Genomic DNA, 14604 nt, shown 5'->3' on the forward strand with positions numbered 1-14604 from the left:
AAAATAAGGATTCTAAAGAGATTAGAAAGAGAAACACCGACCTGAAGCATAAGCAAATCAATCCTAATAAACTTCAACCCAACCGCATAGAAAATGTGTATACCTATCAAGTGGAGGACAACACTCACAACAATCAAATCATGATAGAAATTGGTAGATAGAAATAGATAAAAAGACCAATAATTGGAAGATGAAGAAGTACCACGTACCTAATAATCAGGAGAACCATAATAAGGAAAAAGCTGGAAACATCGGATATGAAGACACCAATCAATTGCAGGAATATAAAAAGAAAATACCTCAATATGAAGAACAAACTTCAAGATAACCATCAAGAGAATTTTCATACTATAAATACTACTATGAATATAGGGGAATACTTGTATAACGCCCTTTTGCAGAGAATGAATACCATCAATATAAACTAGAGAATCAACTTAAAAAAAAGGGATACATAGGAAATCACAATGAAGAGAATAAGAATGACGACAAGGACTGAAAAAGGAAAAATAAAAATATATGACAAGAAAATATAGGGAGAATACTGACCTCAATATGCCCATGCACATGAAGAATAATTGGGTGATTCCTCCTAAACAACAATAATTGAGTGATAAGTAGAATCATAAAGATAAGTACTATCAGAAAAGCATCAAGAGGCATAAGAATAATATTAAGAGCAATATAAAGAATATATGGGATGAAGTCGTGAATCAAAGCGAGGATAACAACCAGAAAGACAAGAGAAATACCATCACTAAGGAAAACAACCATCACCACAAAAGAAAATTGAAGTTGAATGACACTTAGTAGAACATGCAGGTCAATAAAAAGATGGAAAATCATATTACTTGGGAAATGTCAAGATCATCATGAACACCGATGTGAATATGACGATTGGAGGTGAGTGGAACATGGGTGCTTGGTTAAAAAATGAAAACGATGATACCCATGCGACAACTACCTGAAACCAACGAGACTACACCAATCTTATTGTTGCGGAATGACAAGCAATCTAGAATATGATTATGTTGGCGAAGGAGATGAAAGTCTGGGAAATGGAGATAAAGACTAATTCCAAAATAGTTATGGATATGATTAGTAGAAAAAGGAAAAATTGAAATAGGTATAGGAATAATGATAAAATTAAAGATAGGTTGAAACAAAATGTGAAGCAAAATAAGAAAGAGATTAGTGTAGATAATGCTAAGAAAAATAAAATGAAAGATGAGACGATCGAAGAATTGAAGGATGCTCAAAGAAGCGACAACGGGAAAAAGACCGATCTCATTTAAGTTTATTAATAGACAACAATTAAAATACCATAATGTCGCTTAACAATCGAGCTCTTAAATACACCAATATAGATAATAATGAAATAACCCCACTATCTGAACAAAAAGTAAGAAAATATAAAAACCTCTATATATATATATATATATATATAAACTACGCTAAAAACCAATATAAATTTCGTTACAAATTAATAGAATTTAGTTTTTTTTTTAAAGAAAAAAAAAAAGAAATGGGGTTTTTAGCCGAACCTTTGGGCTCATTTATTTTTAAAATACGAAAAAATTCATTGGCATCACAGCAAGGTTCCATGGTCTAGCGGTTAGGACATTAGACTCTGAATCTAGTAACCCGAGTTCAATTCTCGGTGGAACCTTTCTCTTTTAAAATTTTTCTCTCCAAATAATTTTTTTTTGCTATTTGTATCAACGTTGATGAAACCACTGAGTTCACCGTCCGAGTTGCCGCTTCCGACCGACTCGGTATCCAACTTGTCGACTCACAGCAAACTATTTGTCACCGACGACAAACCGGAGGAACCGCCACAAGTTTCGTTTCCACAGAGGCAGTGAAGGAACCGCCGCAAGAGTTGAATAAGGTGGTGGGAGTGGGAGTGAAACGCAAAAACGACGACTCTGAACACGTTGTTTGTCAGGTGATTATTAACCTAATTCATTGCAGTTAATTAGCATTGTGATAATGTATCATCTATAAACCCTAAACTTTTCATTTTTTTGTTTGTAATATTTAGGGTTTTATTTTTATTTTTAAAATTTTCAAGTGTTGCTGCATGTGGCTTCATTGATTCTAAGTCTTAGTTAATTTGTAGTTATCATTCAGGAGGAATGTGACTGTCCAAGATTTGAAATGGATGACATTGGTGTCAATTAGGGAGTACTATCTTAGAGATGGAAAACAGCTTCCCACTACTCAAGGTGTAGTTACTTTATTTTTATTTTTTTTTTTACTTATACAAGTAATCAAGCTTATGAATTCCCTTAAAAACTCATTGATGACTATTTTTACGGATTGTATGTAATACCGATTCTTAATTCTGTGTTTGGCTGTCGATCATGCATATCAATTTAGTTTGTAATAGTATTGAACAAATCGGATTTCAATAACACAAAATGTTGTCAAATATAGCGGATATCAGTGGCAGGTTTTAGGCTCTCCACCGTGGGGAAATATGTGAAGGATGATGACACCGAATGCTGATATGGTGCCGCCATGTATCGGGCTTTATTGCAGAATTTTGGCTTGCCACCATCGATAACACTGCATCCAATATAAACTGCGTTTTTGGTAGTGTTTCCCTCCAACGATGTTTTATAATTCTTCCTGCTGCACAGTGCTCTGTGTCCTCCCTCTGTTTTTTGGCTTTCCTTGTCTTGTTAAAAACTTGCTCTCTCGTTTCACTTGTTGCTCTTCTGTGTTATTAGCGAGACAATGTCTCCGACAACAAGCAGTTTCAAATAACATTTTTCGAAGATTTTTTTATACACCAGCTTATCTTTTTAATCTAATGTCGCTTGTTTTTACGTAAATGTCATATTTCATTTTTTTTGTATCCTGTAATTCATAATAAGATTCGATTCACAATTAGATAACCTTGATGCATCAGTACTCTATAGAAAGATCAGATAACCTTGATGCATCGGTACTCTATGGAAAGATAGCCTCATTATAATGTGAAAATCTCCGTTTTTCTTGCTAGTTGCTCTTTGTTGAAGTTGGAGTAGTTTGTCTCTTTGAAAGCTGAAATAGAACTTGTTTGTTGACGACTTGATTAAAATTCCGAAATTAAACACATTCCTTTTCTTTACCGCTGATTCCAGGGATAAGTTTATCTTCTGAACAATGGTCAACCTTCAAGAATAGTGTTCCTGCCATAGAGGAAGCTATCACAAAGTTGGAAGGAAGGATAAGGTGAGTGAGTATTCAATGTTGACTGCTGAGCTGGGAAAAATACATGAATTGTGAATTTTTCTGAGGTCAGAATGATGTTAATCACACAAGTGTCAAAGTATGGTTGAGGGATCCACAGATATGCAGAATCCTGTTTCCCTTCTTTCTCTGCATACTGATGGGACACTAACTGCCTGATATTATATATGATACTCAATTTTATATTTTAGTTGGAGAATTTTTTGCACTTTTTTGATTAAAATGCAGAACAGGGCATAAAATGGCAGTCAAAATGGGCATAAAATGGCAGTCAAAATGGGGAAATTTCAAGTTCAGTTGTTGATATTCAGCCTGTTGTCCCTATTGAGATTGTCCGTTTTGATGGGAAGAATTACCAACTTTGGGCTAAACAGATAAGATTACTCTTGAAACAGTTAAAGATTAATTACGTGCTTAACAGACCATGCCCTGGGCCATTTATCTGATAGTCTCTTCAACAAGTATGCACACAGAAAAATGAGTGCTAGGAAAAGAAAAATAAACGCTAGAAGGAGGGGTTGAACCTCCGACCTTGTGGTTAACAGCCACACGCTCTAACCAACTGAGCTATTCCAGCTTGACATTTATGATTTTATTGATTTTTATATAGCTTAAGATACTGGATGAGATAGTTTTCCAAAATTATTGGTGAAGTGAAAGTTTAAACAAACTCGATGAAAGCCTTGAGTGTTTTACTTAAGAGGAGTTGAATAAAACAATGAAAGTTTTTAATAATTTTCCTTCTTTTTTTGTTATTTGGTCTTTGTAGTTCATAAAACTGCTGTTCTTTGTAAGGGAAATGTAGTTTTGTTTCTTTTTTGTGTCTTTTCTCTTTTGCTCAAAAATATAAAACTATATTAACAATTTGAATTACTGTACTTCCAGAGTTACATGCCGTTCCATGTTGACAATACTAGATTTTACCAAAGCACTTCTAGTAAAGTTCTGGATTCTGAATGACATTGTGGGAAAATTAGAGAGTTTGACTCTAAGCTTTGAAGTGATCAACATAGCTTCGAATCTCAGATCTACCGATCAATTAGCCTTATAATCTAATGTTAAATACATGCAGTTATAAAGATTCAATTTTTTTCTTAGCCAACATATCCTTTAACCTCTAAGGCCTAGCGGCAATTAAATGATTTTTTTATGACAATCTTAAATAATTGTGATCTCATATCAATTTGAAAAATTCTCTCTGCACTTATATAATTTCTTATAGATTTTTAGCTAAATTTCTTTGTTTTTTCCCAAAATTTGAAGATGCACATTCAAAGCATCAAATTCATAAATCAATATTTATTAAAAAAATAAAATCAAATTGAATCAATACAATTAATAGTATACTTAATTGTATTAATCAAAATATATAATTAAATATATATTATTATAAGCAAGATATAATAATAATATCAACCTATTAAATATTTAAATCAGTACATTATTTTCATATATAATTAATTTAAAAAATTAATATAAATTAAAAATTATAATTTTAATAAGAGTATATTTTTAATATGATAATTTTATTAATTATAATGCATAATGGTGTAGTAATTTAAAAATAATTACTTTTATAATTTAAATTTTATTTTAATTTCTTTATTCTTTATTTATAACAATTTGTATTTAAGTTATTCTTTATTAATAACAACCCACTTTAATTATATTATAACTATATTATAAATAAATATTTTCTTAAAATAAAATAAAAAGAAATTTGGGATATTGGTTAAAAAGAAATTTAGAAACTTGCTATCCCACCATACAAGTATACATGTGTTACATGGTACTGCACATGAGTACAACTCTCCTTTGATTAAAATTATTGATCTTCATCCAACAACCACCCTCATTCCACGCCTAACAATTCATAGATGGTTTCAACGACTCTTATGTAAGTGTGACCTTGTGTCACACCCTTGTACGATTCAACTCAACCTTTTAAAGTCCCACCTCAATCTCATGCTTAAGTAACAATGTCTCAACCATCATTTCAAGAAACTCGTCCTTCCTCACTTCAACCTCTAGTAACACCACTAAATGCTTATCTTCCTCAACTTCACGTTTCACTTCTTGTACCTGTTTACTAGTGTTTTTGGTAAACAATCACGAAATTACTATGCTTGTGAGATTAACTAAAAAAATATCGGTAGCAATTTGTGCCAACTATTCATATGAAAAGTTGTGTATATGAATTAAATGCAATTGTTTGCATAAATATAACATAAATGCAAATCTTAACTGAAAAAAGCTTTGGTAATTGACAAGTATATAAAATGCAATAAATGACATTAAACAAAAAGTAAAGACGAAAGACATTAAAGACAAATGTTTTATTTAAGGAAACAAAAACACAATAAAAAGAAAGGACGCAAACCCATACATTGTTCCTCAACAACTGTTTTGCTCTTTGACTCAGGTGCTTTAGTTGTATAGAGAGAATGTATGAAACTTTGTGACCCGTATTACAATATACGAGTCTGCTACTCATACTAGTCTAAAATATGTCGACGACAATTATATCTTCAAATGGACGACACATATCCGCATGCAGTTTATCCTTATGAAATGGTTCCACGTAGTCATGCTTTAAAACCTACTGAAATGTCCAATATCTCATGTTCGTAACTGCTCAGGGTCATTAATTGCTTCTTCAAATCGTCTGATGTGATATTCGTAGACGCTCTTTTCTTCAATTGACTCTTTGTCTTAGAAAATTTCCAAGTCTCTTTTGGTAACTGATGTACTTTCGTCAAAATGTCCTTTTCGAGATTTTAAAGATGTTTAGAGGAAAAAGTGATCCTACTATAATGGATTTGTTCTTGTTATTTTTTCAAACCATATTGTTAGAACAAGATTTGTTCTGATCAATTATCTTAGTTTTGATGATAACAATAATATGAATTTTGCTTAAGATAATATGGTACTCTAATCCAATGCAATTTCCTTTTCAGGAAATATATAAAGAGTATGCATAATTCAGCGCTCAGAAGCTTTGACTCAGAAGGTTCAGCATGCAACATCAGAACATGGTCTGGCAAGACATCAGAAGATGGTCGAAGCAGAATCAGAACATGGATCTATGGAAGCATCAGAAGAACAAGAGAACAGAAGCACTGAAGTTCTGATGGTATCACGCTCAGAAGCACTTCAAGGTCAGAAGATCAGAAGATGCTTTGCACCAAGCTGTTTGACTCTGATGATATTCAAACGTTGTATTCACAAACATCAGATCAGAAGAAAGTACAAGTGGCAGGCTACGCTGACTGACAAAAGGAACGTTAGAAGCTATTAAAGGCAACGTCAGTAGACACAGCGTGAACAAGGCTCGAGGTAGTTGACAAAAGCATATAACATTAAATGCGATGCTGTACGGAACACGCAAAGCATTAAATGCACTCAACGGTCATCTTCTCAAACGCCTATATATATGAAGTTCTGATGAGAAGCAAGGTTAACGATTCTAAAGCAAAACAACTCATATCAACTTGCTGAAACTCTGTTCAAATCAAAACTCAGAATCTTCATCTTCATCAAAGCTCACTACATTGCTGTTGTAATATATTAGTGAGATTAAGCTTAAACGTTAAGAGAAATATCACAGTTTGTGATTATAGCTTTTAAGAAGCATTGTAATACTCTTAGAAAGATTACATTAAGTTGTAAGTAACTAGAGTGATCGTGTTGATCAGAATACTCTAGGAAGTCTTAGCTTGTGTCTAAGCAGTTGTAATTAGAGTGATCACGTGGTGGTCAGGATACTCTAAGAAAGTCTTAGCTTGTGTCTAAGCAGTTGTTCCTGGAGTGATCAGGTTGTGATCAGGATACTCTAGAAGACTTAGTTGCGGACTAAGTGGAAAACCATTGTAATCCGTGCGATTAGTGGATTAAATCCTCAGTTGAGGTAAATCATCTCTGCGGGGGTGGACTGGAGTAGTTTAGTTAACAACGAACCAGGATAAAAATAACTGTGCAATTTATTTTTATCTGTCAAGTTTTTAAAGCTACACTTATTCAAACCCCCCCTTTCTAAGTGTTTTTCTATCCTTCAATTGGCATCAGAGCGCCGGTTCTAAGGTGCAAGCACTTAACCGTGTTTAGAAAAGATTCAGGGAGAGAAAAACGCTTCATTAAAAGATGGCTGGTGAATCTCAAGCAAATCCAACTCCATCTACATCTGGCTCTGCTGAGCAACACAATGGAAACAATGGTTATACTAGACCACCAGTATTTGATGGTGAAAACTTTGAATACTGGAAAGATAAACTGGAAAGTTACTTTCTTGGTCTAGATGGTGATCTATGGGATCTTCTGATGGATGGTTACAAACATCCAGTAAATGCCAGAGGCGTAAAGCTGACAAGGCAAGAAATGAGCGATGATCAGAAGAAGCTTTTCAGGAATCATCATAAATGCAGAACTGTTTTGCTGAATGCTATCTCTCATGCTGAGTATGAGAAGATATCTAACAGGGAAACGGCCTATGACATATATGAGTCCTTGAAAATGACTCATGAAGGAAACGCTCAAGTCAAGGAGACCAAAGCTCTTGCATTAATCCAGAAGTATGAAGCCTTCAAGATGGAGGATGATGAAGACATTGAAAAGATGTTTTCAAGATTTCAAACTTTGACTGCTGGATTGAGAGTTCTTGACAAAGGCTACACCAAGGCTGATCATGTAAAGAAGATCATCAGAAGTTTGCCCAGAAGATGGGGCCCAATGGTGACTGCATTCAAGATTGCAAAGAATCTGAATGAAGTCTCTTTGGAAGAGCTTATCAGTGCCTTGAGAAGCCATGAAATTGAGCTGGACGCAAATGAGCCTCAGAAGAAAGGTAAGTCTATTGCATTAAAATCAAATATCAAAAAATGCACTAACGTTTTTCAGGCTAGAGAAGAAGATCCTGAAGAATCAGAATCTGAAGAAGAAGATGAACTGTCCTTGATCTCCAGAAGGCTAAATCAACTCTGGAAGAACAAGCATAGGAAGTTCAGAGGCGTCAGAAGTTCAAAGAAATTTGAACGTGGAGAATCTTCTGATGACAGAAGATCTGACAAGAAGAAGGCTGTCTGCTATGAGTGCAATGAGCCTGGACATTACAAGAATGAGTGTCCGAAACTTCAGAAAGAAAATCCCAAGAAGAAGTTTCATAAGAAGAAAGGTCTTATGGCAACCTGGGATGAGTCAGAAGTTGATTCAGACTCTGAAGATGAGCAGGCCAACTGTGCGCTGATGGCGACAGAAGATGACGGATCAGAATCTACATCAGAATCAGATTCTGAAGAGGTATTTTCTGAACTTACTAGAGATGAGTTAGTTTCCGGTCTAACTGAACTTCTGGAACTCAAGTCTCAGATTAGTCTCAAATACAAAAAGCTGAAAAAGCAATTTGAATTTGAAACTAAGAAGCTGGAATTGGAAAATTCTGAACTAAAGGAAAAAGTTTTAAATTTATCCAAAAACAGTGGATCTCCTTCTGAAACAGAAAAAGCCATTCCTAGCATGAATCATATTCTGAAAGAATATGACTTGAGCTTCAGAAAATTTTTATCTAGAAGCATAGGCAGAAGTCAACTTGCTTCTATGATATATGCTGTGTCTGGAAACAAAAGAGTCGGCATTGGTTTTGAGGGTGAAATCCCATACAAGCTTGAATCTGTGGATGATATGAAAATATCATACAAGCCTCTGTATAACCAATTTAAATTTGGCCAATCCCATGATATTAGGCACACATCACATGCACAAAGCTTTCACATTACACACACCAAAAAGCATGTGACACAACCTAGGAGATATCATGAAACTCAGAATAAGAAGTATCATTCTGTTCCTCCTGTTAAATATTTTGCTAAACCCAAGTTCCACCAGAACTTGAAGAGAACTAACAAGAAAGGACCCAAGAAGATGTGGGTACCAAAGAAAAAGATTATTTCTTTTGCAGATTCTCTTGGTGACAAAGAAGATAACATACAACATGTCACGTCACCTGGACTCAAGATGTTCTCAACACTTGAAGAGAAGAAGGACTGTTTTCCAAGTCCTGATACTTAAATCTGCTGAAGAAGTTAAGTGTGAAGGAGATCAGAAGAGCAAGTTTAATAGATCTGGAACCATCTGTTTAAGTTTGTTTCTAAAGTAATGGTGTTTCGTTCTTGGCTATTCTGAATGCTCTAAAAGCTACAGAATATACAATAATTGAAACATTGATTGTAGAAGAATCAATCAATATCTGGTTTGATGATAAACGTGTTTCTAATGAAACAAAGCAGCTTAAGAATTTCTGCAGATACAGTTTTGTCTTATCAGAAGCTGCAGAACAAAGAAGTGAATCTTCAGAAGCTGTGTATATCAGAAGGAATGGATCAGAAGATCATTCAGATTTACATTAGCACACTTCAGAAGGAGTGTTTCCAGAAGAGAAACTTGATCAATCAGAAGCAGTGATCAGAATCAAAAGGCGTAAAGTCTATTCATTTTCTACAGCTGACATCCATTGTCTAATGGTGAACACGTGTCTGTGCGGTTAGTACAAAGCGTGCAGTTGAAAAGACGCCGACCTAGGTAACTGTTTTAAATCATTTCATTTACCACGTTCTCTCTCCTTACGTCACTCATCATTTAATAAAATTGATTTCTTTTGATTCTGGAACTGTTCAGTCTATATTTCTTCTTTTTTTTTTTTCAAATCCGTCTCTATATATTCTTTTCAAATCATATCTTACATCTTTTTCGCTCCCTTGTCTCTCTCTCTTCTTGCATTCTCTCGTTTGAAAAGTTCTTAGCCGTTTTCTAAAAACCCTAATCGAAAACCCAGTTCGCTTTTCTTGTTCGTTTTTGTTCCTTCTGCATCCATGGCTGCTTTCTCATCCCAAAATGTTGAGTCATCTGTTCCTCATCATCTCCAAGAAGAAACTTTGCAACTCACCCCTGTTGTTGCATGCTCCATTCCTAAAGATGAATTGGGAGTTCTGTGTGAACTCATGGTTGACTTTGACAACATTGAAGAAAACCAATTTCACCTTAAAGAAGACATCATCTTTCAAGGATGGACCTCGTTGTTTGCTGAGTTCGTTGGTCCAGTTTATCCGGATCTTGTAAAGGAGTTCTGGGCACATGCTGTGGTTGCTCCAAAATCTATACTTTCCTTCGTCCATGGAAAGTTTGTTGTTATTACTGAAAACATCCTAAGAATGATGTTTGATCTGAAAAACCCTGAAGGGGTTTTTGAGTTTGATCAAAGGGCAGATATGGGAGATGTTCTATCCACTCTCTATCCAAATGTCAAGAAAACAAAACACGTCAAGGATTTAAGAGATGTCTACAGAATCTGGACAAAGATCCTTCTTGGGTGTTTCTACCATAGGAAAGCAACACATGCCTCGGATTTCATCAGTAATGATCAAAGGTATATTCTTTATTGCATTGCCACTCAGAAGAAGGTTGATGCGATTTACATTATTTTCAACCATATGTGGAAAGCAGTAAAGGATTCCAGAAATGCTTTCAGAAAAGAAAATGGTGGAACAATCATTCCTTTTGGTAGAATTATTACAAACCTTCTGGTGCATTCCAAGATTGTTGAGAGTCTGGAGTCTGAAGGTATCATCAAAGATCTTGCTGTCTCCTCTGGAGCCTGTCTGAATGCTTTTTCTTTAAAGAAAATGAAAATAATTGACACTATCCTCAAAGTTCCTCAACCTCTAGCTGGAACAAGAATCAGAAGAAAACCAGTACTAGCTGACTTTGAAACCTTCTTCAATAGTGAGGTACCTGAAGTCAAAACTAAGTATCTGAAGTCACAAAAAGAGGATAAGAGTCTTAAAGATCAAGACAAAGGTGCTCCTATTAAAGTGAATCGTAAAAAGGAAGAAAGGACCAAAAGAAAGTCTGATCATCCTGCTGCTACCACCAATATAGAAGTGGTCCCAGAAGAAGTCATTGCAAAGGTTGCTAAGGCTGTCTCTGCTGATTTTGTGAAGAAAAAGAAGGAAGCTGAGAAAAAGAAGAAGAAGTCAAATAACAATGCTGAGATTGTTGAAGTTGTTGAAGGGAAGAAGACCAGAAAAAGGAAGATGATTCTTCAAGAATCTGATGAGGAAAATGTCTCTCAAAAGGTTGTGAATCAATCAGAAGTTCTGGCATATGTCAGAAGGAAAGAAATCTCTAGCGGCAAAGCAAAGATCATTGAAGAGCCGAAGAGTAAGAAGCAAAAGAAGACTGAGGATGTGGCCAAAGCTTTTCTGAGAGGTTCCAAAGGTATATGCATTTCTGAACCTGTTTCTGCTCCTGCTGTTCGTTCAGAAGCTGCACCAATAGAGGTTGTCCCTACACCTGAACCAGAAAAAGCCACATCAGAATCACTTGTTTTTGTTCATGTTCTTACACCTCCATCTTCTCCTATAACCATTCCTTCCTCTCCACCTACCACCAATCCTGTTCTGGATATACCACCCCTTCAAACTCTCTTTCCATCTCAATCTTTTCCCAATGCCACATTTGAACATACTCCCTCCACCTCTCAAAACAACCCTTGTGATTCTCCTCTTCCAACCTCTGCATCACATGAGCAGCTGCTCCGTGATTGCAACTACACTCCCAAGCCTCGTCCTGAAGCTCAAATGGTAGTGTTAGATTCTGATACTGAAGCAGAATCTTCTTATAGGTTGGATAGAGAACCTCATCCGTACTTCACTTCCAACCCTGTTTGTTCAAAAACCCAAATAAACTTCCGCCCTGAAAACCCTATTGGTGTAGTTTTTGAAACAATAAAGAGGAATCTCAGAAGTACCTTTGATACTCTCAGAATTGCTGAAAGCTCTGGATTGAATGATGTTGCTATGCGGAACTTCTGGAGGATCTTTCGCAGAGAATCAAATGCTCTGTTTTTAGAACTTCAGGAAGCCTGTGTAGCTGCTGCCCCACGGCCTCGTGGAATTCTGAGGAATTATGAAGACTTCTGGTTTGCTAGTCTCAAAGGAAGACATCTGTTGGAAGAGAAGCCCTTCTTGGATGAGATGGAACAATTAAGACTGGCTGCTGCAATGGAAGCAAATCCATGCAGGGATATTGTTATCTTTATTCCTGATCATCCTGTTCTGCTCGGAGACATCAAGACACTCTTTAACTATCTGAGGGAAAATCCTTCTAAGAAAGGCCCAAGCGTGGTCATTCCGGAAGTTGTTGACCCACCAGAAGTTGAAGGTCCTTCTGCTCCCAGGAATCTAGCTGCCATTCTTCAGGCACTTGAGAATGGAGACTCAGAAATTCCTGCTGCAGAATATGGAGATGCTTCTATGCAAGAAGCAGATGCTGAAGATCATGTTGCTGAATCAGATCCTGTTGAGGAAATCCCTGCAAATGATCTATCCATGGAAGCTACAGATCAAGTTGCTATTCCTGTGGTTGAAAGCGGTGAAACTTCTTCTGATCAATCTTCTCGTCTTGCAAGGACTCTGGAAGAAATTCAGAAGAGACAGGATGAGCAAAGCTCACTCAATGCTGAGTTTAGCGCTTTCATGGTGAGGCAAGAAGGACACAACAATAAGGTTCAAGAGATGCTGACCAAGATCTTGTCAAGACTAGGGCCATCTTAGATTGAGTCTGTGTTGTTTCTTTCTTTTCGTTGCATATGTCTTTGTGCATCTGATCTTTCTTCTCTGTGTGTACTTCTGTACCTGTTGTTTGCACTTAAATGAAATCATCCTTTTCCTCCGTGTGTTTCTTTTTGTTTGTCTCTGAATCTTTTCTGTTTTTTTATGATATGACAAAAAGGGGGAGAAATATGTGATAAATGATTTGATTTAATCAGTTGCTTTCTCTAACAGAACTGCAAGTTCTATTTGGTTTAAGTGTTTTGCAGGTATAAAGAAGTGAAGAAAATCTTCAAAGCAAACACAAGAAGCAAAACCATAAGAAGCGTTATTCTGTAAAAGGAATAAGCTTATGGAAACTGAAGCAAGCTGAGTGCTGTCAAGCTTCAGAATCAGAAGCACTGAGAATAGAATTTGATCCAAAATCTGTCTATTTGCTTTGACAAAATTCTATTTGCTCTGATACATTTTATGTTCTGACTCGTTCATGCTGACTTTTGTCGTTTAGTTTTTTGTTCTGTAACATTTCAGGATGTAGAGATGCTCTGATGATGCTCTGGTACATTCAACAGTGTTCTGATACAAATCTAGCATGAAGTGATGTTGGAAGAAATTCAAAGCTCTGAAGCTATCCGAGGGAAGCAGAAATCAGAAGCTGTGAATGTTCTAAAGATCCAGAAAACTCAAGTTCTGAAGCTGTCCTAAATGGAAGCAGAAATCAGAAGCTGTGAATGTTCTGAAGATCAAAGAAATTCAAGTTCTGAAGCTGTCCTAGATGGAAGCAGGAATCAGAAGCTGGGAATGTTCTGAAGATCAAAGAAATTCAAGTTCTGAAGCTGTCCTGAATGGAAGCAGGAATCAGAAGCTGTGAGTGTTCTAGGGATCTAAAGAAATTCAAGTTCTGAAGCTGTCCAATGGAAGCAGAAGTCAGAAGCTATGAATTCTCTGAAGACAGAAGCTTATGTGATCGTCTCTACCGAAATAATCAGGGAAGTCTTTTATTAAAGTTCTTCGAGTATTTATTTCAGGGGGAGATTATTTATCTCAGGGGGAGATTGTTAATCTCAGGGGGAGACATATTCACATGCTTATGCTATAGCTGTGTAATTTGTCTTTTGCCGTCTGTTCTTTCTGATCGCAAATTCATATCATTTATATATGTTTTTGTCATCATCAAAAAGGGGGAGATTGTTAGAACAAGATTTGTTCTGGTCAATTATCTTAGTTTTGATGATAACAATAATATGAATTTTGCTTAAGATAATATGGTACTCTAATCCAATGCAATTTCCTTTTCAGGAAATATATAAAGAGTATGCATAATTCAGCGCTCAGAAGCTTTGACTCAGAAGGTTCAGCATGCAACATCAGAACATGGTCTGGCAAGACATCAGAAGATGGTCGAAGCAGAATCAGAACATGGATCTATGGAAGCATCAGAAGAACAAGAGAACAGAAGCACTGAAGTTCTGATGGTATCACGCTCAGAAGCACTTCAAGGTCAGAAGATCAGAAGATGCTTTGCACCAAGCTGTTTGACTCTGATGATATTCAAACGTTGTATTCACAAACATCAGATCAGAAGAAAGTACAAGTGGCAGGCTACGCTGACTGACAAAAGGAACGTTAGAAGCTATTAAAGGCAACGTCAGTAGACACAGCGTGAACAAGGCTCGAGGTAGTTGACAAAAGCATATAACATTAAATGCGATGCTGTACGGAACACGCAAAGCATTAAATGCACTCAACGGTCATCTTCTCAAAC

At 36.1% G+C, this 14604-nt stretch overlaps 1 long non-coding RNA gene and 2 other non-coding genes across 3 annotated transcripts; 2 read left to right on the plus strand and 1 right to left on the minus strand.

The window, feature by feature from the left end:
- The first annotated feature begins 1597 nt into the window (after positions 1–1597).
- On the plus strand, positions 1598–1669 carry TRNAQ-CUG (transfer RNA glutamine (anticodon CUG)). The gene has a single exon. It is a non-coding gene; the product is annotated as a tRNA-Gln (tRNA).
- Positions 1670–1674: 5 nt separating this feature from the next.
- LOC131612935 (uncharacterized) lies at positions 1675–3975 on the plus strand. The gene is made up of 3 exons (XR_009287505.1): positions 1675–1948; positions 2123–2228; positions 3132–3975. It is a non-coding gene; the product is annotated as an uncharacterized LOC131612935 (long non-coding RNA).
- On the minus strand, positions 3744–3817 carry TRNAN-GUU (transfer RNA asparagine (anticodon GUU)). The gene has a single exon. It is a non-coding gene; the product is annotated as a tRNA-Asn (tRNA).
- Positions 3976–14604: the final 10629 nt, after the last annotated feature.

Source organism: Vicia villosa, linkage group LG6, assembly GCF_029867415.1.
Source record: "Vicia villosa cultivar HV-30 ecotype Madison, WI linkage group LG6, Vvil1.0, whole genome shotgun sequence".
Taxonomy (NCBI): domain Eukaryota; kingdom Viridiplantae; phylum Streptophyta; class Magnoliopsida; order Fabales; family Fabaceae; genus Vicia; species Vicia villosa.